General features: G+C 47.0%; 1 protein-coding gene across 2 annotated transcripts in view; it reads right to left on the bottom strand.

The window, feature by feature from the left end:
• Window positions 1-23,898, bottom strand: part of PDZD4 (PDZ domain containing 4) — a 353,070-nt gene that overhangs the window by 275,896 nt on the left and 53,276 nt on the right. The window lies entirely within an intron of this gene.

Below are 23,898 nucleotides of genomic sequence, written 5' to 3'. Positions count from 1 at the left end.
TTGCACGGTGCACCCTGCTGTGGGTGGCTGGCACAATGCACCCTGCTGCAGGTGGCTGGCCTGAAAGGAACCTTCTGACTAAAAAGGATCTTCCGCTAGACTCTTGTCCGAAAATACAAACAGGGCCGCAACCTGAACCCTAAGGGTGCTGACAGATAGACCTTTTTCCACTCATCTGTGTAAACACTCTAGAACACAGGGAGTAGAAAAAGAATCTAAACCGGATTGCCTTTGCCAAGAATAAAAAGTTTTCCAAACTTTCCCATAGATTCTTCTAGTTACCAACTGCAGCTGTCCAGGATAGTTTGAATAACGGTCTCTGAACACCCTTTCAACTGTAAAATGCGCCGCTCAGCCTCCAGGCCGTCAAATGGAAGGTCTCAGGTTTGGATGCAATACTGGTCCCTAATGGAGTAGATCCTTCCTCTCTGGTAGGGGTCAGAGAACATCCACCGAGAGTGTCTTCAGAGAGGAAAACCAACTCCTCCTGGGCCACCAGGGGGGCAATCAGAACCACTTCTGCCCGATCCTGAATAATTTTCCGAACTACCAGAGAGGTAGAAGGGAAAAAAGGAGGGAAGGCGTAGGCCAGAGCGAAATCCCACGGGAAGGAGAGAGCATCCATCCCCAATGACCCTGTCTCTCTCTCCAGTGAGAAAAAACGCTGGCAGTTTTCTGTTGAGACTAGAGGCAAAAAGATCCACTGCAGGAAGACCCCATCTTAGCACAATCTCCTGAAACGTGCTTTGATGTAACTCCCAACAGCTGGAACCGACACTCACGTGAAGATAAGCGAAGATCCAGGGTAACCATGAATACCTCAGGCCATATTAGATTCCTTACAGAATAAATGTTGTCCATCCGGAAACGTCTGTAGAGAATATACTTGTTCAGGACACTCAAATTAATGACCATTCGGAAGCCGCCGGAGGCTTTCTGAACCAAAAAGACGTGGGGAAAAAATTCCCGGAATTTTTGATTTTCCGAAACAGGGGATATAACCCCTTCTGTTTCCCACATGGAAACTAGATTCAACATGGCTTGCCGTCTCTCTTGGTTTCTCGGCAGATGAGCAAGATAAAATCTCTGGGGTGGAAGATTTTTGAATTACAACCTGTAACCTCCTTGACGAAATGGCACAACCTTCCCCCTACCCCTATCCTGGCATCACTGGGGATTTTTGGAAGGGGTTTTAAGCAGTAAAGAGAGTCCCCTTCTTTTGCTTATCTTTGTTAAAAGACCACTTTTTCTTCGCCTGTTGGTTCCAAAATTAGCTTTGTTTTGGAAACCACGAAAAGTCTTCTTATTCTGTGGCTTATTCTTTTAAGAAGAAGGAAACCCTTTACTCTTCTCAGAGGAAAGAGCTAGTACTTCCACCAAGGAGGAACCGAATAAGAGCTAGCCTTCAAAGAGAATGGCGCAGAGCTTGTTCTTGGAGACCAGGTCCCCCTCCCAAGACTTAAGCCAGATTGCTCATCTGGCTGAATTAATGAGAGCAAAAGACCTTGCTGTAGCTTTACCAGAGGATGCAGCTGCATCAGCCAAGAAGGCTACTGACTTAGCAATGAGTGGGAGGGACTCCTTAATCTCCTCTTTGGGGGTGTCAGATGAAAGGAGCTCATCCAGATGCTGAACCCATACATCTAAATTTCTAGCCACACAGGTGGATGCTACACAACTGGACCCAAAAGATAAAGCTGAAGCATCCCAGGCCTTACGCAGCAAAGAATCGGCCTTTCCATCCATTTGCTCTTTCATGACCCCTGAGTCTTTAAAGGACAGGTCTGACTTCTTAGAAACTCGAGACATAGGGGCATCTAGCATAGGACTTTCAAAGAAAGTCTCTTCAATTTCAGAAAAATAAATCATCTTTTGTGCCCTTTAGATTGGAACATTCTCCTTTCCGGATATTTCTATTCTGACAGAATCATATCTTTAAGTGACCGGTGAACCGGGAAAGTCCTGGACTTCCGCCCCTGAAGCCCCCTATACATTCTATCCTGAACAGATTGGATTTGTTGTGGTAAATCAATCTATTCAGAGGCATAAATTGATTTCAAAAGTTCATAAATTTCTCTGCTGGAAAAAGAAACTTAGGGTTACCCGCCTCCCCCACTGATGCGGAAACCCCATTAGATGAGGAGCTCGGGTTCTCCCCTTCTTCCAGATCTGGGGTGTAGTGTAAATCACTGATCTCGGACCGAGGAGGGGGTCTGAAGCTGAAGCTTCAGCTGAAGCTGAAGGTTCTCGAGTCCTGGGACCAGAGGAAGAAGGTCCCGGACCTGCTTCCCTGTCACTGAAAGACCGGAAGGAGGCTACCACCTCCTTCATAGAAGACAATAACTCTTTAACCACTTCCTTACTGGGCACTTAAACCCCCTTCCTGCCCAGAGGACTTTTTGTGATTCGGCACTGTGTCGCTTTAACTGACAATTGCGCGGTCGTGCGACGTGGCTCCCAAACAAAATTGACGTCTTTTTTTCCCACAAATAGAGCTTTCTTTTGGTGGTATTTGATCACCTCTGCGGTTTTTATTTTTTGCGCTATAAACAAAAATACAGCGACAATTTTGAAAAATAAAATAAAAATTGTTTACTTGTTGCTGTAATAAATGGCTCAATTTTTTTTTAAAAAAAAAAATGTTATCCTCAGTCTAGGCCGATACGTACTCTACATATTTTTAGTAAAAAAAAAAAAAAAAATCGCAATAAGCGACTGGTTTGCGCAAAAGTTATAGCGCCTACAAAATAAGGGACAGAATTATTATTTTTTTATTATTTTTTACTAGTAATGGTGGCGATCTGCGATTTTTATTGCGACTGCAACGTTATGGCGGACACATCGGACACTTTTGACACATTTTTGGTGCCATTCACATTTATACTGCAATCAGTGCTATAAATATGCACTAATTACTGTATAAATGTGACTGGCAGGGAAGGGGTTAACACTAGGGGATGAGGAAGGGGTTAAATGTGTACCCTAATTAGTGTTCTAACTGTGGGGGAAGGGGGGTGACTGGGGGGGGTGACCGATCTGTGTCTCTATGTACAAGAGACACAGATCGGTCTCCTCTCTCCCTGACAGCACCACTGTCTGCGAGAGCCGGCAATGAGAGATGATCTCATATGTAAACATATGAGATCATCTCTCATTGGCCACACAGATCGCCTAGGAAACGGCCGCTCCGATTGGCCGTTCACGGCGATCTGTGACTGGCTGTGTCCGAGGGACACGGGCAGCACAGCAGTTCCCCGCTGCGCGCTCGGGAGCGCGCGCGGGGAACGAGCAAAGGGGCGGACGTCTATTGAGGGCGCCTCAGAGAATTAGAACCACCCCGCAGCCGTCAATAGTCGTACGGCCGTCGGGAAGTAGTTAAAAGAGGAAGTCTCTGAACTAGCCCTAGATGGAAAACAATCTTCACAAAAAAGTAGGGCTGGGGAAATTAAAGATTAATTCCTCGATTAATCTTAAATTTTTTTTAAATCGATCAAAATTCTTGACGTCACCGGACAGCCTGGACAGAGAGACTTACCCTGCTGGATGCGAGAAAACTGCACCCATTGGATTGAGGTACCTTTGCATCTGTGGAGCACGAGGATGCATCAGGCTCCATCAGGGGAAGGGGGCAAAAACAACCATCGTTTTCCTGTCCTAAGCAGTTTTGTGCAGACAATTCTTTGCGTATCGGCAACATCTGTTCCGTTCGAAAGACTTCAGTTCTTTAGGATATATTGTCAATAAAATGCGATCATGTCTGCTTCCAGAAAATGTAAACACTCTGGTATGTCTGCGTGACTGGCTAAAGTGATGCCTACTATGAAGTGACTGAAGTCAATATACTAGATATGTTTTATAATTAAATTTAAACTAACTTTCTAAGTTTTTCTTAAAGTTTAATAAGAAAAATTTACTTTCGTCAGTGCTACAGTTTGAATTTAAAACATATTTGTGTAAACTGTGATAACTTCACAGTTTAAACAGTTTTTTTTTTTAATTCAAACTGTAGCACTGACGAAAGTAATTTTTTCTTATTAAACTTTAAGAAAAACGTAGAAAGTTAGTTTAAATTTAATTATAAAAACGTATGGATTGTGGAAACTAACTAGTGTCGCGCGATTGTATAAAGTGTATACCACATTTACCACTGACTACTGCAGAGTTGCAATGCAAGGAGATCAGCTACAAAGTAGTTGGATCTGTATGTGCATTATAATTAAATGAAATTAGTCGATCGATAAAAAAAAAAAACGATTAATTGAACACGAAAATTTTAATCAGTAACAGCCCTACAAAAAAGTTTTTTAAATCCATTAGGTAGCCTGGCTCTACAGTTTCTGAATTTCTTTTTCATCCGTCTATCCTAGAAAAGAACAGAAACAAGAGCCATAAGAAAAATGCAGGCCCATACAAAAAAAGGTCCCCTGCTGCATAATTACAGACAAGGGTTTACATTGGGGATAATATGGGAACTGGAGGCTGCAGCTGGTTCCATCCGAGCGGGTGCTCCCTCCTCAGGCCTATCTTCAAGCTGCATTGGTGAGTGGTGATCGGCCGAGGAGAATAGGCTGCTGTCCCAGGCAGCATGTCCTTAGTGTACTGCGCCATGTTCCTTATGAACGCGGCACTGGAAAATGTGTCACGTGACTTCTGGTTGCCATCTTGCCGTGTCACCGTAAGTCCGACGCCATTTTGGTACATCTCGGTGAAGCTGATGAATACAAGGCTTCCACCAGCAGAGCTGGGGAAAACCTGAAGGAAGTTGCCATTACCCTTGCAGGTAAGCAAGTACCTCCAACAACAGGGAACCCTTCTGGCTGACAAAAACAGGGACTAAACACAGTTACCAGACCTAGGAAAAACAAAAAACATGTCTGTGCTCCTGGAGGGTCTGGAAACACAAAACAACTGAGGGTCAGAGGAAAGGGAGGGGCCATTTAAATTGTTTCCGATTTGTGCTTCCTGTAGAGGGTGGAGTCAATCATCTCTCAAGTAGCTGTCCTGGAAGGTGAGGGGGGGGGAATGCCTTGTTTACATAGGTATCTCCCCATTCTGCAGCTCTGTGTCACGATCGAGGGAAAGCGGCAGACAGACTCCGTGGGTCCCGCAGGCAGTCACGGAGTATGTGGCAGGCCGCGATTTAAAGGGGCTGCACCTGTGCCCATTTGCGCAGCCGTGCCATTGTGCTGTCGTACATTGTCGTGCGCTGCTTGCAAGCTGTTACCAGCAGAAGAATTGTTGAGCCACTATCAAGTCAAGTCTCTTTTGTTGATACTGTTGTACTTTTAAAGAATTCCTGCATACCTGCCTTCATGACTTTAATTTCAACTTAAGGCTTCATTTCCATGAACGTTTTTAAAAATGAGCTGTAAATCTAGGTAGGACTCCTGGAAAAATCAGCGTTAAAAACGTGATTTTTACCGCGTTTTGCATTAGCGGTTTTGCACGTTTTTTAGCGCTAGCGTTAGGCAGCGTTCTTTGAAGAAAAACACATCTCTAGGCTATAAACACTCCCAAATTTACCACAATGCCAAAAAAACAGAATAAATATGTTACAGAGCATGTGTCGGTGCCATTTTGTTAGGAGAGAGAGAGAGAGAGAGAGAGAGAGAGAGAGAGAGAGAGAGAGAGAGAGAGAGAGAGAGAGAGAGAGAATTTCTGAGTCTATTTGATTTTTTTTGCCATTTTGTGAAATTTTCAGAGAAATATGGATCCTGTCATCCTGAAAATTGATGAGGCAATCCTTCTGATTGTCTTGCAGAGGCAACAGATGGGAGACAGGAGGAGGAGAGAAGCAGGAGACATCATCAATATTGGGTGTGTCCAATGGTAAAAAAAAATTGTCTGAATGCATCGGTCAGATGGCCACCTTCTCCACCGCTCCTTCTTTGACTCACCGAAGCCTCAGCAACACGTTGTCCAGGACCAGGATTTGGTAATCCCCCAGGTTCTGGGAACGCGTTGCACAGACCTTTCTGCAAGGCCTCCGAAGATGTTTCATCTTCTGATCCCTCTGCGACGGCAAGATAAGCTCTGCAACCTTACTTTTGTAACGTGGATCAAGGAGAGTTGACAGCCAGTAGTGATCCCTCTCCTTTATACCATGAACACGAGGATCCTTACGCAGGCTTTGCAGGATCAGGGAGGCCATGCAGCGTAGGTTTGCTGAGGCATTCGGGGCACAGTCCTCTGGGTCACTGAGGACGACAGGATCCGCAGCCACCTCATCCCAGCCACATAAAAGTCCATGGGTTCCTTGGGACTGTAAATGATCCCTTGAAGACTGCTGCTGCTGATGCTGAGTGATAGGCTCCACCTCCATGCTGATGATACAATCCTCCTCCTCATCGTCCCCTTCCTGTGTGCTAGGCGGGCAAGCAGGACCACTGTCTGGATAAAGGGGGCCTTGAGAGGTAAGGAAGTCCTCCTCTTCCTCCTTCTGTTCTGCCTCAAGGGCCCTGTCCATTGTTCCACATAGCGTGTGCTCCAACATGTGAATAAGAGGGACAGTCTCACTGGTGCATGCACTGTCACTGCTCACCATCCTTGTGGCCTCCTCAAATGGTGACAGGACAGTGCATGCATCCCTGATCAAGGCCCACTGGCGTGGGGAAAAAAAACAAGCTCCCCTGACCCAGTTCTGCTGCCATATTGGCACAGGTACTCATTGATGGCCCTCTGCTGCGTGTGCAGCCGCTGCAGCATGGCCAATGGAGAGTTCCATCTGGTGGGCATGTCACAGATTGGGCGGTTCTTGGGCAGGTTGTATTCCCTTTGGAGGTCTGTCAGCCGAGTACTGGCATTATATGACCTTCGGAAATGCACACACACTTTCCTGGCCTGCTTCAGGACATCCTGTAAGCCCGGGTACCTGCCCAAGAACCGCTGCACCACCAAATTCAGAACATGAGCAAAACAGGGCACATGGGTCAGTTGTCCTTGTCGCAGGGCAGAGAGGAAGTTGGTGCCATTGTCGCTAACCACCATTCCTGGCTTCAGCTGGCATGGCGTAAACCACCTCTGAGCCTGCCCCTGCAGAGCTGACAGAACCTCTGCCCCAGTGTGGCTCCTGTCTCCCAAGCACACCAGCTCTAGCACCGCATGGCATCTCTTTGCCTGCATTCCTGCGTAGCCCCTTGTACGCCTACGGAGCACAGCTGGTTCAGAGGAAACATAAGCACAGGAAGAGGCCACAGAGGAAGAAGAGGAGGGGGTGGAGGAGAGAGGTGTGTCACAACCGGTAGGAGTGTTTTGGAGGCGTGGTGGCGGAACAACCTTCAACACTACTGTACCTTGCCCTGCGTCCTTCCCAGCTGCCAGCAGAGTCACCCAATGCGCCGTGAAAGAGCGGTAACGTCCCTGTCTATGCCTGCTGGACCATGAGTCAGCAGTGATATGCACCTTACCACTGATCGCCCTGTCCAGCGAGGCATGGACATTGCTTTCCACATGGCGGTAGAGAGCCGGAATCGCCTTCCGTGAGAAAAAGTGGCGTTTGGGAACTTGCCACTGAGGTACCGCACATTGCACAAACTCACGGAAGGGGGCAGAATCTACCAACTGAAAAGGCAGCAGTTGAAGTGCTAGCAATTTGGCTAAGCTAGCATTCAACCACTGGGCATGTGGATGGCTAGGAGAGTACTTCTTTTGGCGCTGCAGCAGCTGGGGCAGGGAAATGTGGCTGGTACAATCTGACATCGGTGTACCGATAGTAGATTGCCCGCATGTACTACTAGGTTGTGACACACCAAATTCTACACCTTCAGTCCTATCAGTGCAGGCTTCAGAGAGGACTGAGGGTATAGTGGGGTTGGAGATCCCAGCTCATGAGGGGAAAGGGGAGGTCCACTTTGTTCTTTGGTGTGGGTCTTTCAGGTATGCTTGCCAATGAACTGCATGGCAGGTCGACATATGTCTGGTCAAGCATGTGTTGCCCAAGCGGGTGATGTTTTGGCCACGCGAGATACGCTTGAGACATATGTTGCAAATAGCAATGGTGCGATCTGATGGCCCATGCCAAAGAACTTTTGCAGTAACGTTGAGACACAGCAGCGCCCTGCACAGGCGTAGCTCTGCGATGTAATGAAGTTGGTGTGCTGCCCTTAAGCTGGCCCCTGGAGGGCATCCTGCCTCTTTGGAGATGTGCCTGTGCCTCTTCCTTCTCCTCTTTCCTATCAGGCACCCAAGTAGAGTCAGTGACCTCATCATCCCCTCCCTCCTCATCACTGTCGAAAACCTGGCAGTATGCTGCAGCTGGGGGAACATGACTGCCAGATTGCTGTCCCTCTCCGGCACCCCCTCTCTCTGGGCTCACATTACTGCCTTCCTCCATCTGTGTTCCATTATCGGAGCCTTCAAAACGCTGCGCATCTTCATGCAGCATGTACCCAACACTGTGTTGAAACAGTTCGGGGGACTCCTCAGAAGGACATGGTGGGACTAGGGAAGGAGTAAGTGATGCAATTGAGCAGAGGGAAGAGGAGGCCTTGGCAGCTAATTTGCCAGACAAAGTACCCTAAGCCTGGGTGAGAGAGGATGAAAACGAGGATGAGGATGGCTTGGTCATCCTCTCTACCAATTTGTCTGCATGATGAGGCTCAACCCCGGCCAGCTCCCGAAAAGAAAGATGAGCGTGTGCACTGGCCACACGCTGAAGAGGATGCACCGTGTCCACCACCAGAACTGTTGCCTCTAGATGCAGAGCCTGCTTGCCCTTGTGACTCTCTGCCTCTCTTTGTTGTCCTTCCAGACATTATAATGGCCTGAAGAAGAAGATAAAATCAGTACACACACCTCGTAGCTTTAGGTGCAGAGGACACGTGCAGTACACATCAAGTAGCTTTATGTGCAAACTAATAAGCACACTTGCAGTATACACCAAGTAGCTTTAGGTGCAAACTACAGAGCACACTTGCAGTATACACCAAGTAGGGTTTAGGTGCAAACTAAACAGCACAAGTGCAGTAACACCAAGTAGGTTTAGGTGCAAACTATACAGCACATGGGCAATACAACACGTTAGAACACTGCAGCTAGCACAATCTACTGCCTGACAAATAGGAATAGCTGATCTAGCTAAACTATACAGTGTATAAATATATGTACAACTCCTGGGATGTATATATATCCTCTACACACTGTAAATTTCACTAGCCCGGAGAAGCACGGGATGGCGGCATGGGGGGGGGGACGGGGGACACATCCCATCCTGCTGCCTATAAGAACGATCAAGTGGCGGAACTGCCCCTTTGATCATTCTTATCGTGCAGAGAATCGGCGATATCTGAATGATGCCTGTAGCTGCACCCATCATTCAGATATTACCGCACAAAGTGGAGGACGTCCTCATGTGGACAAGTGGTTAAGAAGCCCTCCTGTTCTCCACTCATTACCTGTATTAACTGCACCTGTTTGCACCCGTTACCTGTATAAAAGACATCTGTCCACACTCCAAAACAGACTCCAACCTCTCCACAATGGCCAAGACCAGAGAGCTGTGCAAGGATATCAGGGATAAAATTGTAGACCTGGACAACGCTGGGATGGGTTACATGACAATAGGCAAGCAGCTTGGTGAGAAGGCAACAACTGTTGGCACAATTATTATAAAAAGGAAGAAGTTCAAGATGACGGTCAATCTCCCTTGGTCTAGGGCTCCATGCAAGATCTCACCTTGTGGGGCATCAATGATCATGAGGAAGGTGAGGGATCAGCTCAGAACTACATGACAGGACCTGGTCAATAACCTGAAGAGTGCTGGGACCACACAGTCTCAAAGAAAACCATTAGTAGCACACTACGCCAACATGGATTAAAATCCAGCAGCGCACATAAGGTCCCCCTGCTCAAGCCAGCATATGTCCATGCCCATCTGAAGTTTGCCAATGACCATCTGGATGATCCAGAGGAGGAATGGGAGGTGGTCATATGGTCTGACGAGACAAAAATAGAGATTTTTGGTGTAAACTCAACTCGCTGTAAAAAAAAAAAAAAAGAAAAGACACTTTCATGAATACAAAAAAAAAAAACAAACACAGTAAAGTTAGCCCAATTTTTTTGTATAATGTGAAAGATTTTATGCCGAGTAAATTGATATCCAACATGTCATGCTTTGAAATTGCACACACTCGTGGAATGCCAAAACAAAACTGTTAACTAAAAATCTACCAAAAAACATTTTATTACAGTAACCAGGTTACAGAGGATGTCTTTTGCTAGAAATATTGCTCTCACTCTGACGATCATGGCAATACTTCACATGTGTGATTTGAACACTGTTTACAATTGCGGACTGTTGTGAGGTCATTAAAAAAAATAATAATAATACTGCATTTAAGGGGAAAAGGGAATAGCCGCTCCAGGTGGGAACCCAGATGAATATCCTCTGTTGCAGACAACTCAGGTGCAGGCAATGCACTTAGCAAAGCAGGAACAAAAATTGTCTCTGGACAGCCGCACTCTGAACAGATTTTAGCCTTTTATTAAAAAGGACAGCACTACAAGTCACAGCAAAATAAAACCTGACTGTTGACGTGTTTCGCACTGAAACTAGTGCTTAGTCATAGCTGACAATAATGATGATAATAATACTACTACATTTAAAATTTACTGGCAGAGATGTTAAAATTTTGCTTAGGCCTCAAAAATACTGATAAACCAGGATTTCGCAATAATTGGACTGTTGCTCGTTTGGAAACTTTTCAGAGAAACACAAATGAGCTTAGATATTGCAAAGTCAACTATACATCAAACATTGAAGGTTTTTACAACTCCTGTGTTTAAGCAGACATGTTATAACAATGAAGGTTCTCGTCACAAAACAAGGAGATGTTGTCCCAGCTTTAATAGATAAACAGAAGGGACAAATACAGCCATTGAGACAAAAAGTTACAGACTGCATTTATACAGAAACAATCCTTGTCTAGAAAAAAACATTGTGTTCAAGTGAGGAACTGTTTAAACAAGCAAAGTCATCTTTTGGGCTCTTTCACACGGAGCGGACCGTTTCCGGGTCCGCTCCGTGTGTCTCCGTCGGCTCAGCGGGGATCCCCGCTCAGCTGTCGGCGGATAGGGCGGTCCCCGCACACAGTGCATGGACCGCCCTGTCTCTGCTCCGCTGTCCCCTATGGGGAACCTGATGCAGACGGACCGTCTGTCCATCTGCATCAGTTCCGCTCCGCCGAACGGAAGAAAAATAGGGTTTCTTCCGTTCGGAAAAGCGGATCCCGACTGACGCGGACGCTAGCGGATGCTCCATCCGCTAACGGACGCGTTCCCATAGGGATTCATTACAAGTCCGTTAACGGACTTGTAATGAGCGGACGAACGGTCCGCTACTGTGAAAGGACCCTTAAAACATCCATTGGTCTGCTCCAAAGTCCATCCTAACTCACCAACTCCTCTAACTGTTAGAAAGATCTGAATGTTTATGCAAGTCAGAGATATTTAAAAATGTCTACATATCTTTGATAAATCATTCAAATTATATACGAGATAGATAGATAGATAAATAGATACAGTGGCGGCTGGTGAAGTTTTAGGATGGGGGGGCGCCAGACCTCTCCTTTCATTTTTGACCCCTCCCACTTCTCATAAGCCCTACCCCGTATAGAATACTCACTCCGTCCCCTGTATTCCACTTGCTTCCACCCATAGTGTCAGGAGTATACAGCTCAGCATCACAGCACAGAGTATACAGCCCCAACATCACAGCACAGAGTATACAGCCCCAACATCACAGCACAGAGTATACAGCCCCAGCATCACAGCACATAGTATACAGCCCCAACATCACAGCACAGAGTATACAGCCCCAACATCACAGCACAGAGTATACAGCCCCAACTTTACAGCACAGAGTATACAGCCCCAACATCACAGCACAGAGTATACAGCCCCAACATCACAGCACAGAGTATACAGCCCCAGCATCACAGCACAGAGTATACAGCCCCAGCATCACAGCACAGAGTATACAGCCCCAGCATCACAGCACAGAGTATACAGCTCAGTCTCACAGATCAGGGTATATAGCTCAGCATTACTGATAGGGTATATAGTACAGCCTCAGTCACAGATCAGGGTATATAGTGCAGCCTCGGTCACAGATATATTACCCCCCCTTTACATAATAGCCCCCTCCCTGTACATATTACACCCACCTGTACATATTAACTCCTCTCCCTGTACATATTACATCCTCCTGTACATACCCCACCTTCCCTGTACATACAAGCCCCCTACTGTACATATAAGCCCCCTCCTTGTACATATAACAACAACCTGTACATATTAACTCCCCTCCCTGTACATATTACATCCTCCTGTACCTATCCCCCCTCCTTTCCCTGTACATATTAACCCCTCATGTACATTTCCCCCCCTCCTTGTACATAGTACACCCACATGTACATATTACCTTCCTCCCTGTACAAATTACACCCACCTGTACATATTACACCCACCTGCACATATTACCCTCCTCCCTGTACATATTACCCTCCTCCCTGTACATATTACCCTCCTCCCTGTACATATTACCCTCCTCCCTGTACATATTACCCTCCTCCCTGTACATATTACCATCCTCCCTCTACATATTACACCCACCTGTACATATTACCCTCCTCCTGTACATATTACCCTCCTCCTGTACATATTACCCTCCTCCCTGTACATATTACACCCACCTGTACATATTACCCTCCTCCTGTACATGTAACCCTCCTCCCTGTACATATTACCCCCCCTGTACATATTACCCCATCCCCCCTGTACATATTACCCCCCTCCATGTACATATTACACACTCCTGTACATATTACCCCCCCTGTACATATTACCCCATCCCCCCTGTACATATTACCCCCCTCCATGTACATATTACACACTCCTGTACATATTACCCCCCTCCAACTAGCGCCCAGAAGCGATTCAGTTCGCATGCGCCGCGCTTTATACGTTTTTCATTCATTCATTCATTCATGTACATATTACCCCCCGTACATATTTCCCCATCCCCCTCCTGTACATATTACCCCCTCCTGTACATATTATACCCTCTTGTACATATTACCCCCCTCCCTATACATATTACACCCACCTGTACAGTACATATTACCCCCCTCCATGTACATAGTACCCCCTCCTGTACATATTACCCCCCGTCCCCCTCCTGTATATATTACCCCCCTGTACATATTACGCCCCTCCATGTACATATTACACCCTCCTGTACATATTACACCCCCTGTACATATTTCCCTGTGACCCTCCTGTACATATTACCCCCCCCTGTACATATTACAGGGGGGGGGGGACGCTATCATAAATCGCTATCATATCTCCTTTTAAGAATACATTTAGTGTTTGCAGTCTTTCCTCATAATTGAGGTCCTCCAATCCCCTTACTAGATTTAAATAGTAAAAGGCAAATTAAATAATTTATTTACCTGCGCAATCCACCACACCCATCCACCTCAGAGCCTTATTGTATGTAAAACCTGCTGGGACTTGTAGTTCTCCAATCTCCATCTTCTCCATGATTCCTAGGAGAAGATGGAGAACTACAAGTCCCAGCAGTCTAACTACAATAACAGGCTCCGAGGTGGATGGGTGAACATGCAGTGCAGGATTGGCTTGATCGCCCCCAAAGTCATCAGCCCGTGCACTGCACGGGCTGATGACTTTGGGGGCGATCAAGGTATTTAATCCACATGTGACGTGACACAACCCAGGCATCCATCGGCTTACCTAGCCGTTCCGCTCGGGCTTTGCAAAGTAATGTGTGCTGCCCGGTGACGTCACTTCCGCTTTTCGTCTGAAAGACGAATGGCCGGAAGTAACAATGCTCCCGCCTCCCAGCGCCCATAGAAGCACTGTCACGGGGACAGGAAGCTTATCAGCGCTTTGCAATGCGCTCGATAGGCGTGATGAAAGCCTGCAAATGAAGCGCCATACATGCAATCTAAAGATTGCATTGATGTGGCGCTTCATAGGGCAATGGTGGCCGGCGCTCAAAAAAAATTTAAGTAAAGGATTTTTTTTCTCAAGTTTCTTAAAGGGGACACAAAAAAAAAAAAAAAATTATATTTTATATATATTATATATATATATATATATATATATATATATATATATATATATATATATATATATATATATATTTTTTTGTGCCTACAGCAGGGGGGTGCCGCGCCAGGGCGCCCCCTATGTGCGGGCCGCCACTGGATAGATAGATACTTCCTTCCTTGCCATCAGATCTACCTCTGGAGATCCCCAGTGTAGACAGATCTGTTGAAATACCTTCTAATAGAGGGACCACTCCCCTTGTTCCAATACTCGACGACTGAGGTAATCGACCTGCCAGTTGTCCACCCCCGGAATGTGAATGGCGGAGTTGGCTGGGACAAAACTCTCACCGTAGAATGCCAGCTACTTCCAGGCCAGCCAACACACTCCTTGTTCCTCCCTGGTGGTTGACATAGGAACCGCCGTGGCATTGTCTGACTGGATCTGTATCGGAGCCCCTGAAGTCGATTCGTCCAATGATCCAGACAGAGTCTGATCGCCCGAAGTTCCAAGATGTTGATAGGTAGCCTGGATTCTTCCAGCATCCAGTGACTCAGAGCCGAGCTCAGGCCCAGGTCCTCTCCCCACCCAGACAGACTGGTGACCTTCATCCATTACAGCGGGAGAAAAGATTTTCCCTGTCGAAGAAAGAAGCCACCAGATCAGGGGCCCTTTGGTTCCTTGACTCAGCCGAATCTGTCCAGAGACTCTGAACATTTGTCCCATTTTAACAAGATCTCCCTTTGCAGGGGTCTCGTATGGAACTGAGTGAATGGGACTGACTCAAACATTGACACCATCGGGCCTAGTACCCGCATGTAAGCTGGCAGGGAGACTCACCTGCTGGACAGCAGCAAGCGGGCTACCGCCTGTAATTTTTTGAGTTTGTCCTGTGGAAGGAAAATGTTGGGCCAGAGTCAGACCTAGATAAACCAATTTCCGAACTGGAATCAATGCAGACTTTTGGCAATTTATCAGACACCCAAAATCTGCCAGAGTCTGAACAGTGATCTCCACGTCGACCCTCAGGGCCGTTGGGGACGATGCTCACAGCAGAAGGTTGTCCATGTAGCCCAGAACAGCCATTTCTCATGGCGCAGCAGCACCAGAACCGGGGCCACCACTTTGGTGAAGACCCGAGGAACAGAGGCGAGTCCAAAGGACAACGCCGCAAACTGATAATGCTCCTCTCCCACAGCAAAGTGGAGAAATGTGCAGGTAGGCATCATTGATGTTGATGGAGGCAAGAAAGTCCCCCTGATGAAGCAATGCCACCAGAGAGCGAATGGACTCCATTCTGAACTTCTGTACATAGCGGATCAGGGCCTCCAGGTCCAAAATGGGCCGTACCATACCCTTTTTTTGGGGGGGATCGTAAACAGGTTCGAATAAAAGCCCTGGAAACGTTCTGGAACCGGGACAATCACCCCTTGGAGCAACAGGCCTTGCACAGCGCCCCGGAGGGCTAACAAGTGGTCTGGAGACGGATGCAGATTGGATGGAAAAAATCAGCTTGAGGACAATTCTGGAACTCGATCTTGTAACAAGACAGAATCGCTTTGTGGACCCACTTGTTTGTCAGAGAGGTCTATGGGCCCTGAAACCAGCAAAGACGTCCCCCCATCTGGACTCTGGGTGAGGGCGCTTCTTCATGCCGAAGGAGCATTATCTGGGGGTCTGGAGAAATCCGCTCTCGGTTTGCCCGACCAGGGCCACTTGAGGCCTCCCAAGGGGGGCTTAATAGACTTTGACCTTTGTCAGTGGTCACAGAGGGACGAAAAAAACCTTCTGTGCAGCGAAAAGGAAGGGCCACGCTTGCGACTTGGCTCCTTCCCCTTCTTTGACTGTGGAAGGAAAGTACTCTTCTCCCCTGTGACACTCTTAATGATATCATCCAGGGTGGCCACAAACAAAAGATCACCTTGAAAAAGACAGATCAGCTAGGGCCTTTTTAAAGACCTGAGCCGCAGTCCAACACTTCAGCCACAATACCCGGCGAAGCACTACCACTGAAACAGTTTAGAAAGCAAGGGATCTGCATCCAAAAGGAGGCATTGCAGACAAACTGCAGCCCCTGGACCAGTTAGACCGCTAATTCAGTGAAGGCAGGAGGAAACTGGTAACCCTCCAGGTCACTGCGCAACAGCTTCACCCACTCTGTCAGCGTTAGCGACAGAGCAATAGACAACACGTGCAGCTTAGAGACTCTAGCCTTCCTGTCAGCTGGGTCTTTATAGGCCGGAGAGTCCTTAACCAGAATCATGGTGGTTTTGTTCAACCGAGAATCCACACAGGTGGACTCATCCATTATTGAGCAGGGATAACACACAGCGAAACACTTTGGGATCACAAAAGGGGCGTCTTGGACGCTCCCATTCCTTATAGTCAAAGATGTAAAAAAAAAAAAAAAAGGAGGGATAAGGGAACACCTTTGCCGCACAAGGTGACTTGTAAGTGCCAAAGGGGACCTGCACCTTCACCGCAGGCGTGGCTGCATCCTCCATTTTTAAACTTTCCTGCACAGAAGCAATGAGTGCGTCCACCAGCGCTTTCTCATACGCAGCCACTGGTTCACAAAGAAAAAAACACAGGAGTCAGCGCTGGGTAAAAAGGAGGAGCTTCCGCCTGCTAAAAACACCATCCTGGGCTACACAGTAATGGCAGCAAAGAGCGAGAGAGATGTAGAGGAAGAGAGGGAGAGATCCGGGCAGTGGACCCAGTGCCTCCCCCGGTAAGCACAGCATCTAGGCAGCATGCACCCCCAGTCCATTAGTACTCAACCTTGTCCCCCAGGACCCAAAGGCACACCACCCCATATGGAGAGGGAAAAGAGGGGTTACCAAGGGACCTCCAGGGCCAGGAAAAGAGGGTGAAGGGACAGAGGGGACCCGCAGGACCAATCCGACCCGGGAAGGGGCCTGCGTCCGCCACAAAAAAAACCCTAAGGGAAGAGGGGGACATTTACTCACCATACCAGGACCAAGCAGACACCGCTCCTAGGCAAAACCTCCTCGCCACCAAAGTGGGGGGCTGTCGACGCTGCAACTCGAGCCGAGACCCGGTAGTATTTGACCTCGTGAGACGTTTAACTCGCAGGGCCAGCCCCCGTCCAGTGGGGCTTTGTAACGGCTGACCTAGCGTGTAGCGGACTGCACGCGCTCGCTGGTCAGACTGGAATGACCACTGGATCTAATGCCCAGCCAGTCGAACAGCCTAGCAGTTGATTGTTGATCTCAATGGAACAATTTGGAAAAAAATTGCCAGGACTAGAGATCCCAGTAGGGAACTAGGTCCTTACTCCCGACTAGGCAGAAAAAATAAACTGAAGGCCTATAGCAGAGAGGGGGGTGTATATCACCTAGGACAGCCCGAAGGCATAGCCAAGTCTTTTTTCTGCCTAGTGTCATACTCCTGTAGGGGGCCATATAACCCTATGGTTCTGAATAAGGAAGCGCCGTGTCTGTCAATGCAGACAATTAGTTAATTTGGCGCACTCTGGGTGAGGCTTTATAAAAATGAAAATATATATATTGGAATTAGATCAATAAATAGGGGGCGATTATTCAAGCCCATGACATACAGTCCATGTTCAATTGCTAGAGAATGCTTAAACCAAGGAAGGCTGCCAGCTTAACAGGTAGAAGATACTCAGAAAATATAAAAACAGGGACAACAGCAGCGCCTTCTGAGTGTAGCAGTTTAAAATATTTAATAGATAAAATTCATAATGGAAATACTCAAACGAGCAGTAAAGATCAGCATTAATATCAGCATCATCTGCGCTGTCCCGGGAACTGCCTGATGTTGCGGGCTGAGGTGTCCGTGTCCCCGCTGACCCTGTACCCGTAAGGGACGCCATCTCTGCCATGCTCCTGTGCATCGCCGATCCCAGTCCTCGTCCTTCGGGAGCGATGGGCTCCACCATTGTAACCAGACTTTAGTCCGAAGGACGAGGACTGGGATTGGCGATGCACAGGAGCATGGCAGAGATGGCGTCACTTCTGGGTACATGGTCAGCGGGGCACTGCTTTTGTCCCAGTTTTTGTGTCCGTCAATGAACAAATTGGAAATTCTTGTTAAAGAGGAGATCCGTTAACCTCTGCAAAAATTAAAAAGCCAGTAGCTACAAATACAGCAGTTGACTTTTCATAATAGGACACTTACCTGTCCTGGAGTCTAGCGATGTCGGCACCGCAGCTGATGTTTCCATCAGCTGTCGAGTGCTGCCGTCGCCATTGCAGGTAAGGGAACCCAGCAGTGTAGCATTACGGTTTTACGCCGGGTCCCCTCTGCGCAAGCGCAAGGACCGCTGTGCTCTCCTACTGGCCAGGTGGTGGGGGAAAGAGGAGGGAGAAGGAAAGAGTCGAGGCCCAAACTCCTGGAAGTTGGAAGACAGCAATCCACTCCCCCAAAAGGTGGCATCGGACGGACGTTGGGGGGGGGGGGGATAAAAGAGCAGAAGTTCCACTTTTAGCTGGCGCTCTGCTTTAAGATTCCATGTAGTTTGTGGTTCTCTCCTTTTCATAATATAAATCAAACTTCACACTTCAAAAAGTACAAACAAATGGAGAAGAAAGGCTAAACATTCACACTGGGCATTTATGGCCCAACAGGAAACATGTACAGCAAGCAATGAGAGACACCTCAGAATTTCACAGCTAAAAAGTGGTTTAAGCAGTGGCGGTGTGTCTATTAAGGGTGCACGGGCCCTTCTATCACACCACCCATGCATTGCATGAATCTAGAGAGAGAGAGGGGGGGGGAGAGAGAGAGGGGGGGGAAGAGAGAGAGAGGGGGGGGGGAAGAGAGAGAGGGGGGGGAGAGAGAGGGGGGGGGGAGAGAGAGAGGGGGGGGAGAGAGAGGGGGGGAGAGAGAGAGAGAGAGGGAGGGAGAGAGAGAGAGAGAGAGAGAGAGAGAGAGAGAGAGAGAGAGAGAGAGAGAGAGAGAGAGGGGGGGGAGAGAGAGAGAGAGAGAGAGAGAGAGAGAGGGGGGGAGAGAGGGAGAGAGAGGGAGAGGGGGAGAGAGAGGGAGAGAGAGAGAGAGAGAGAGAGAGAGAGCGCGAGAGCGAGAGAGAGCGAGATGGGGGGGGGGAAGAGAGAGAGAGAGAGAGAGAGAGAGAGAGAGAGCGAGAGAGAGCGAGAGAGAGAGAAAGCGCGAGCGAGCGAGAGAGAAAGCGCAGATCCTACCCCACAATAGAAATGTGTATTCCAGAGTTTAACAAATCAGAAGATAAAAATACACCTGGTGTTGGTGCTTCAATTATCCCGGAACCATGGTTGTTATGGTGTCAGGATGATTGAAGTGCATCATTTCTATTATAAAAATAAATCATTCAAAGCACCATAATGCAGAATCAGTGGGACCCCTGAGCATGTCACATGCCACCAGATGCCATCAGGTGCTCCCAGCAGATTCCATCCTTGCATCAGGTGCCCCCCAGCAGAGTCCCTCCTTGCATCAGGTGCCCCCCAGCAGAGTCCCTCCTTGAATCAGGTGCCCCCCAGCAGAGTCCCTCCTTACATCTGGTATCCCCAGCAGAGCTTCAAGTCCTTACATCAGTGTTCTAAGCAGAGCCATAGTTACCCCCCCTGTACATAGTTACTACCCCCCTCTGTACATACCCCCTGTACATAGTTACTACCCCCCCCCCCGTACATACCCCCCCCCATACATAGTTACTACCCCCCTTGTAGGGCTGGGGCAAAAAATTGATTTGAATCTTGAATTGAGTTGCGAGGGCAAATCGAATCTGATTTTGACCAAATCAAATCGACCGCGGAGCACCATAGGACTGGTGCTCCTCAGCCTGCAGCGATCCTGGGAAAAGGCAGCGAGGCCAGAGGCTGTTCGTGGCCTTATCCCAGGATCGCCAGGAGCAAGATTTTTTAGGCGATTACGCAGCTTCGGCCTAGTCTGCGGCCTTTTCCCAGGATTGTGGCGGACTAGGCCAAAGCCGCGGCCTCGCCTAAAAACTTGGGAACGGCGCAGTGTCCATCAAAAAAATAAAAATGTATTTGAATCGTGAATCGAGTTATTGCCCAACTCTACCCCCTTGTACATACATCGCTGGCCCGGCCTGTAACGACAGTCACGCATACGGCAGCCGCAGAGCAAACTCCACAAGCGGCACAGTGTGTTCAGTGGAGAGGGGAGCGGCCTCCAATTCGTGCAGCCAATTGGTTTAAGAGAGAAGCAGATTGGCTGCCCCTCCCCTCTCCACTGAACACACAAGGAAGGGCACCTCGCGGCGATGACAGCAGCCATGTTTTTGTAGCCCGCCGGGCCGTTTTTGGCGAAAACATTTACGATTTTCCCGGGACAAAGGCAAAATCCTGGGAATTTAAACGAGACGAGCTCCTTTCGGGACGAGGGTCACAAAATCTGGATTGTCCCATGAAAATTGAAACTGTTGGCAACTATGAACTGCCTGTGAGGTGGTTTACATTCATGATTGGTTCCCATCAGAGTTCTTATTATAAACAGATTCTTCCTGTTAAAGAAGTTATTTCCTGCCCTTGCTTAAAAAGGTCAGGAAACACCTTAAGGCTATATATGTCTTTGCTTACAGGAAGTGAAGGAGAGTGACCAGCCCAATGCTGACTGTGCAAAGCCAAAAGGTTCTGCAGACCAATTGTGCGTTTTATCCATCCAGCCATTCCTCCAGGCTGAAAAGGGACAAACAACATGGGCAAGTGTTACTGCTGTGTAGCTCACTATTTGTTATATTACTGTCACTCCTGTGTGAATCCAAGATAAAAGTATCTGTTATAGGCTTCTCCGGTTCACTGAAACTTTCTATTTGCATACTGTGAACATACTTGGGCTATTCTCAAGTGTATGAGAGCAAAGCTCATTTGATTATAACCAATCAAGTGACTGGTTTTGAATTGAAGTGCATATCTGCCACTTCACTAATTTAAAGCAACAGTGTCCCTTTTTTGGTCTGGGGGGTTCCTAGCTAGTATTAGCCTAGGAAACAGTCAACAGCTCAGGTTAGTGACAGGCTAGGCTTCCGATGGCCACTTAGATAGGTTGCGGTCCGGTTGCATTGATAGCCTATAGTCAGTTTGGTTAGGGACCAAGAGATAGGCTAGATAGGCCCGATTTGCAGGTGGTGTGTTCCAGACTTCTTCACCATCGGTCCGTAGAAGCGTCCCCAGAAAGCCACCACTCCACAGATGCATCAGAGTTCATCCTCTCAAGCCAAAGATTGTGTTATGCCTTGCAAGACAGTTCATCAGGGGCCTCTGCAACCAAACTGTGCCACATTGCCTAAATGGAGGTATTGATGTTAAAGGCCTTTAGTTATATACCCAGATATATTGATACATACACTGTTCTTCTCAGACATATGTACATTATTCTTGTTATTGCTTTGGTTGTATGTAATGCCATCACTTTAAAGATATGCAGACACCAGCAAGTGATTAGTGTAACTTTATATATGAGAATTTTAGAAATGTATGTTGGGTGTATTGGTACTACTGCCATCAGTTATTTTGGGTAAGTTACTAGTTGTCCTAGAAAGGGATCATCTCTACATATGCTGGAACCCTTTGCTAGGTGGAGGCACTACCAATTATATATTCAGTCCACTCTTCCTTTAGCAAAGGCTGTGGCTCCTTTGGTTACCTGCAGGTTAGCGCCATAGCCTGTGTGGAGAGGGCAACTTCATATGCCCCCCCCCCCTATAACAGGGCTACAGCATACTAATACATTATGAGATACTTACCTAGAACAAATTCCTCCAGCGTTGCAGGTTTCGGCAGCTTGAATGGCTGAACCACGATGACGTCACTCCCTCGCATACCTGTGGAAGCCATTGCCACGGCACAGAGCGCTAAAGGAATGGCACTAGTATGCCGTTTTGTCAGAGCACATGGGCCAGCAACATCACCGGCTGACAAGAGAGCAAATATCTCCTAAATGTTTAGTTTAGGAGTATTCATTTTACCTACAGGTAAGCTTCATTATAAGCTTACCTGTAGGTAAAAATCAGAAAGTGGACTTTACTACTGCTTTAAAGCGGAAGTAAACCCATCCATAAAACAAATTTCATTTCCGGCACATGCCGGAAATGCAACACTCCCATTGGATGTGCTCTCAACCAAACTGTCAAACCATCCAATGGCTGGTTTCATAACTGATCACATGTGCAGTATCATGGCAGTTGCAGATTAAACAGAGGCCAAGATGGCAGCTTCCTTGGCTGAAAACAATAGGGGGGTTTACTTCCACTTTAAGACAGAGTTAGACCCTACAAAAACAATCTTGGTTTCAAGCGTCTCTTGCAGTGCCGCCATTACAATCCAAGTACAACACAGATCAACTCAGACTAAAATGAAACAGAATGTAAATATCAATTGGTAAAGTGAAAGCCAATTTACAAATACAGGAGGAAAAAAAGTTTGGCTTACATCATCTATTTATAGGGTTATCACACATTTTGTTTTTATTTTATTCTAACAGAGTATGTATTTCATTAGCTGAATGATCAGACAAGGAATAACTAGCTGGCAGTTTACCAGTCAGGGTTAAAAGTATAAAAATTAATGCAAAAGAATGTGAAAGAACTTGCATACACTGCAGTATAATGCAAAACAGATCATGAAAGCTGCACACACATGGACTTTTCACAGCAACATCCCGTGGCTCAAATGGGGCTTAATATGGCTGTATAGCATAGACTCTATAAGGGTGCATTCACCCTTGGAAATGCACCCACAGTCCGATTACATGCGAGAACCCCAGCAGGGTTTCCCATGATTAGCTGTGAGACGCAGACCCATTTAAAGCAGCGGAGGGCTGCCAGCTCCTGCAGCTAACCATGCCTACTTGTAATTGCTTGTACAGCGATCACATGCGAGCAATCAGTCTTGGACACATACTGCCTGCGTCCAGGACCAATCACTCACTTGTGATCGCTGCATTAGGGCGATTAGCTGTAGGAGCTGGTAGTCTCCAATTGTTTTTAATAAGACTGCCTCAGGCAGCTATTGGCGTGAACCCCGGCTAGTAAAATAGTTCAGAACACAAACTTGTGCTATACCTCATCCCTCTCCCTGAAGTCCAGTGTAGCTCTGGTAACAATGGTAAATAAATGGAAGAATCCAAAGGACAAAGCCGCCCCACCTGAACTGCAATTCTCTTGAAGCAATTGGGAAGATGCTCCCCACTGTAGATTGATCTTGCAGAGATGCTGTGTGCTACTAGGCTCCTGCCAAGCTGCCTGCTTGATGGTTCTGACAGTGGACCGCTTATCTGGCTGAAGATCACAGATTTAACCAACTTATCTTCCCTGGGCATGTCTCGGAACCCAGAAAGTCATGGGACGTGCGCCTACATCTAAGCAGGGTGAATAGGCATTTGGCTACATTATTGTATGTTAAAAGATAAAGCCGTATTTTTTAAATCTATTTTTATTAAGGCACAGTTTGTCTGTCAGAAACTTCAGACTCAGCAGCACAATAAGAGTTGAGCAGTTGCTCTGATGAATTGAGTTCTATAAACAGGCTTCTTTTATCAACGAAGAAAACAGCGTGTAAAGCAAGAATTGGAGGAAATTTAATAAAATGAATATGCAATATTTTATACCTTAATTTTGGACCAAATTTATTTTTAAAAAGGGGTTTCTATTTGAATCATGCCTAAAAAAAAAAAAAAATTAATAATGTACAAAACATAATCATTACTGTATCTTTTTAAATATTTTTTTTCTTAGAGTACTTTAAAATGTGTTATAATTGCACTGTCGATTCCAAGCATATTTTGTGCAGAACACCAATAGCCATGATTATAAAATATAGGATAAGCAAAGAATAGTAAATA

The sequence above is a fragment of the Rana temporaria genome, chromosome 9, assembly GCF_905171775.1.
Source record: "Rana temporaria chromosome 9, aRanTem1.1, whole genome shotgun sequence".
NCBI classification, from domain to species: domain Eukaryota; kingdom Metazoa; phylum Chordata; class Amphibia; order Anura; family Ranidae; genus Rana; species Rana temporaria.
The sequence above is the reverse complement of the archived record's forward strand: the minus strand, read 5'-3'. Positions and strand labels throughout refer to the sequence as shown.